Below are 6,000 nucleotides of genomic sequence, written 5' to 3'. Positions count from 1 at the left end.
CCCTTCTCATGTTGCTTAACATAACAATATTGAAGATTACTATTCAAAATACTTTTAGTATACATAAGTATGCTCCCTGTTTCTGTAAAATTGTACATACGTAATAGTAACTGAAAATGTTCCCTATGGATAACTCTGTGTCATGATTTAACTCCTCATGATAGGGTTATGTAGCCCGTAGGCGAGATCTACACTGGCTAGCCGACCAGGGTAAATCACTGTACTTCATTGGTCTGATCTGCCCACCTCAACCTATATCTGATGGGAAGCCTGTCCATGTCAAGGGCCTAGGTGATCAACCTACTACCACGTATTATCTAAATAGGTGGTTGCACTCGTAACATAACATAATATTTGTAGCAACGGTACCGTGCTCTATAACTGCATAGTCCAACAGGGTCTAATACTATATAATATATCTCTATATACCACTATCTGATTTACCATGATTCTGAAATAACTGTAATAATCATGATGCTGCATAAACTATAACTGTAATTCATACGTCATAATACTGAGAATTGTATAATCATAACACTGATGACTGCATAATCATAGTACTGAAATTCATATAATCATGGTACTGAGATACATATAATCATGGTACTAGAATTCGTATAATCGTGGTACTGAAATTCATAAAATCATAATACTGAAATTCATAAAACATATCTCTGTACTATATTCATATTCTCAAGCCACACCATACTTTAACACATTATTTTTATAATTTAATAAACTGTATAATATTTTAAAATTACCTAACATAGCATATTTCTCTTACCTGACTACTGAAAAGCCCTTATAGTATACAGCTGTAACACCCGTAGGGCCTCCTACATAACACCCTGAAAACAATGTTTTCCAGAACAAAATATCAGTATTTTTTCGCCTACATCATTTCCTATAACTGTCAGAAGGCCAAAAATGGACTAAAAGGCCTTACCCTGAATTTGGGATGAAATCCAACTTCGTTTCACCAACGATCTGCTCCAGCAAACTTGCAGAGAACTTGGCCAGTAGCATCGTGGCGACTTCGGATCGTTGATCCGGTGACTGGCGGGGGCTGAAATCGAAAAGAGAAGTGAGAGAGACCGTAGGGGAGAGAGAGGAAAGAGAGAGAGAGAGAGAGAGAGAGCACTGAAATTTGAATAAAAATCCGAGTTTACTCTATTTATAGGGCCAGATTCGTCGACGAGACACGTCACCTCGTCGACGAGTCCTTCAGTAAATTTGTCGACGAACCCCTGTATTCGTCGACGAAATTCAAAGCAGCCCAAAACCATCACTCGGTATTTTCTCATCGACGAGACGTAGCTTCATTGATGAATTTCCTTATGCGCTCGTCGACGAACCCCTATATTCGTCGACGAGTTTCCTTATGCGCTCGTCGACAAACCCCTGTATTCGTCAACGAGTCCTGGCAATTCTTTGAAATTATTATTATTATTATCTCCAAAATGCGATGTCGTCAATGAAATTTATGACCTCCTTCTGTTCATGTTTCCATTTTTCTCTCCCTCTTTATTATTAAAATACTATTATTCTTCGGGTCACTACCAAAATGTGATACCCCATAGATGAAAGACTTAAAAGGATTAGATGTTACTACCCATATCAACAAGGTGCACCTTTCTTTTCGGGAGCTTTCCCATAAGAACTCCATAGTTAAGCATGCTTGGCTTGGAGCAATCTTGGGATGGGTGACCACCTGGGAAGTTTTCTCAGGAAGTGTGTGAGTGAGGACAAAACACACTAAAAATGACACGTGTTGGTTTGTGGGGCCAGTCATTAGTCTGATAAGGCCCGCCCCCTGTTGTCTGGTCCAGGTGGAGGAGGAGAGACACAGTGCTCCCTCGTAGACTCAGGTTGGGGCGTTACAAGTTTAAAACAAGTCAAGGCACGACCATCTCCATAACGCAGTATAAATCAACATATACTCTCGATTTTCAACAAAACCAGGGATGCAGCTTGTCGCCCCCTTTTTCCCAAAACTGTAATCATGAAAACCCATAGTTTTCCCATTAGATCCCCCCAAATAAGTAACCAAAACACCCACAGGACCATGAACCACAGTTCCACCGAATCCGATTTCAAAAATAACCGATATAAATACAATTCCCCTTTCCTTTCCCCCCGAATAGCAAATCTCAAACTCTAAGGCCCCTAAACAGTGAACCGAGCTCCAAAACCTACAAATCACATTACAGAATATACTCACAAGATTGTTCCCTACAAAACTATTGGATCAGAATTGAAAACCCAGCCTTACCTCGATTTTACGTCAAAACCCGAAAATCTCCAAAATTGGATTTCAATCCGTAGAACTTGTAGAGAATCCTTCCACGATCCTCGTGGTAACTTCAGATTCACGATTCTAACGACGAACGGCGAAGAAATCTAGAGAGATAGAGAGTAGGGAGAGTTCTTGAGAGAGAGAGAGAGAGAGATATAGGATTTAGTTTTCTTAATGGTTAAGCAATGAGAAATGATATTTATAGCCCTTTGACTCAGGCAAACTCGTCGACGAGATGGTGTCCTCGTCAACGAGGCTTTATAGTCTTCTCGTCGACGAGACAGTGGATTCGTCGATGAATCCTGATATCACCGGTTTCCTGAAACTCCTCTGCTTCTCCTCGTTGACGAGCCTTTAAACTTCGTCGAAGAGAGATGCATAGCCTTCGTCGATGAACTCTGGCTTTGTCGACGAAGCCTGTTCAAATACCAATTTTACCCCTCTCTTATTTATTTAAACCTATTTATCACGGTTCGGGTTCTTACAATCTCCCCTCCTTACAAAAATTTCATTCTCGAAATTTGTCATCTCTCATTCACAAATTCATACAACTGAATACATATACACACAATACTAACAAGAAGCTAGAGACTACTACAACGCAGCCCCATCATACAAATACATACCCTCACTTATGGTGGAGGAATACCGTGGTTCATATACAAACGTCTCTGGAGTTCACAATACACACACTCCCTAAGACTAACCACCTATCCCAATCCAAAGTAGGATAATATACAAGTGTTCAAAACAACTGCGGATACTTCCGGTGTATTTTCGTTTCCAGTTCCCAAGAAGCTTCCTCGATCTCGTCCGCCTCAATACCTTCACTAATGATATCTCTTTAGTACGAAACCTCAGAAATTTACGGTCTAGAACCTGAACAGGTATCTCTTCATACGCTAAAGTATCCCCAATTTCTAACTCATCATAGCTGATACCATATGAAGGATCCAACACGTACCTCCTCAACATGGATACGTGAAACACATCGTGGACCCTCGAGAGTGCTGGAGGTAATGGAATCTTGTAGGCTACCGGACCCACTCACTCAAGAATCTCGAATGGTCCGATATACCTCGGGCTCAGCTTGTCCTTCCTCCCAAATCTCAACACCCCTTTCATCAGAGCGATACGCAAAAATACCTTACCCCCCCCCCAACCTCGAACTCTAAATAACAGCAGCAAACATCTGCGTAACTCTTCTGCCGACTCTGAGCCTATTTAATCCTCTTCCGGATCAAACCCACCTTCTCAGATGCCTGCTGCACAAGTTCAGGTCCTAACACCTGACGTTCACCAACCTCATTCCAACACAAGGGAGATCGACACCTCCAACCATACAAAGCTTCGAATGGTGTCATCTCGATACTAGCCTGAAGCTGTTATTATAAGCGAATTCTACTAGTGGCATAAACTGTATCCAGCTACCACCAAAGTCTAACACATAAGCTCGCAACATATCTTCCAACATCTGTATCGTCCTCTCCGATTGTCCATTAGTCTGGGGGTGGAACGTTGTATTGAAAGTAAGCTTCGTCCCCAATGCCTCCTGCAAGCTCATCCAGAATTGAGAAGTAAACCTCAGATCTCGATCTGATATAATGGACACCAGTACTCCGTGCATCCTCAAAATCTTATGCACATACAATTTTGCTAGCCTACTCAAGGGATAGACAACTTTCATCGGTACGAAATGAGCAGATTTCGTCAATCTGTCCACGATCACCTAAATAGCATTTTGACCGTGCAGTGCCGGTGGCAATTCGGTCACAAAATCCATGGAAATATGTTCCCATTTCCACACTGGAATAGGCATAGGCTGTAATGGCCCTATCGGCCTTTGATGTTCAGCTTTCACCTGCTGACACATCAAACACTGTTCCACGAACTGAGTAACCTGCCTCTTCATACCAGACCACCAGAAGGTCTCGCGTAAGTTCCGATACATCTTTGTACTACCAGGATGTACCGTATATAGAGAAAGATGCACCTCCTCCAAAATCGTCCTTCTGATCTCATCGTCGTTGGGAACACACAACCTGATCTCAAACCTCAACACACCTCCGTTAGAGATGTTAAAATCCACAGCCAAACCCTGCTGCATTTTCTCCACAATCTCAGCTAACTCCGCATCATTAGCTTGCACGGCTTTTATAAGCTCAAACAAAGTTGGCTGGACCACCAAGCTAGCAATGAAAGCATGATGATCACCATATACCAACTCTATATACGAGCTCTCCAAATCCCGTTTGATGTGATACTGAGTTACAACCGCAGATACAGCTACAAGTCCTGACTTCTAACTCAATGCATCAGCTACCACATTAGCCTTCCTTAGGTGGTAACTGATCATGCAATCGTAGTCCTTAATCAACTCTAGCCACCGCCTCTACCTCATGTTCAACTCCTTCTGCCTGAAGAAATATCTGACGCTTTTGTGGTCATTGAAGATCTCGCATTGCACACCATACAAGTAGTGTCGCCAGATCTTCAGTGCATATACAACAGCAGTCAACTCTAAATCATGCATAGGGTAATTATTCTCATATTCTTTCAGTTGCCGAGAAGCATACGCTACTACCTTACCCTGCTGCATAAGCACACATCCCAAACCCTTCAGAGACGCGTCACTATAGATCACAAACCCACCATCCCCCGAAGGAATGGTTAAAACCGGAGCAGTAACCAGCCGGTGCTTCAACTCCTAAAAGCACTGCTCGTAATCACTGATCCACTCAAACTGCACTCCCTTCCTGGTCAATCGAGTTAGAGGCCTAGACAGTTTAGAGACCCCTTCCACGAACTGATGATAATAACCCGCCAGTCTTAGAAAAATCCGAACCTCCTACACATTCTTCGGCCTCACCCAGTCAACCACAGCTTCAATCTTGCTAGGATCAACTGATATACCATCACCAGTCACCACATGGCCTAAGAATGCAATCTGACTCAACCAGAATTCACACTTCTTCAGTTCAGCATACAACTTCTTCTCCTGTAGAATCTGTAATACTAACCTAAAATGGTTCTCGTGCCCTTCCGTACTCCTCGAGTATACCAGAATGTCATCAATGAACACCACCATGAACCGGTCCAGGTACTCATGGAAAACCCTGTTCATCAAATCCATAAACACCGCCAGAGCATTCGTCAACCCAAAAGGCATGACCAAAAACTCGTAGTGGCCATATCTGGATCGAAAAGCTGTCTTTGCTACATCCTCAGCTCTAACCCTCACTTTATGATACCCTGACCGCAAGTCGATCTTCGAAAAGACCCGCGTCTCCTGCAATTGGTCAAAGAGATCATCTATACGAGGTAAAGGATAAAGATTCTTCACAGTCACCTTGTTAATCACATGGAAATCAATGTACATCCGCATCGACCCGTCCTTTTTCTTCACAAACAATACTGGAGCTTCCTAGGGCGAAACACTAGGTCGAATGAAACTCCTGTCCAGTAATTCTTGTAACTGCTTCTTCAGCTCTCGAAGTTCTATTGGAGCCATCCAATACGGAGCTTTAGAGATCGGCACCTTTCCAGACAGCAATTCTATCGCAAACTCCACCTCACGATCTGGAGGTAAACTAGGTAAATCATCAGGAAACACATCCGGGAACTCGCTGACTACCTGAATGTCCTCGAGCCTCAACTCATTCCGCGATGGTTCCTTCACACAAGCTAGGTACTGTAACGCTCCA

The sequence above is a fragment of the Malania oleifera genome, chromosome 1 (assembly GCF_029873635.1).
Source record: "Malania oleifera isolate guangnan ecotype guangnan chromosome 1, ASM2987363v1, whole genome shotgun sequence".
NCBI lineage: Eukaryota > Viridiplantae > Streptophyta > Magnoliopsida > Santalales > Ximeniaceae > Malania > Malania oleifera.
Note: the sequence above shows the minus strand (reverse complement) of the source record.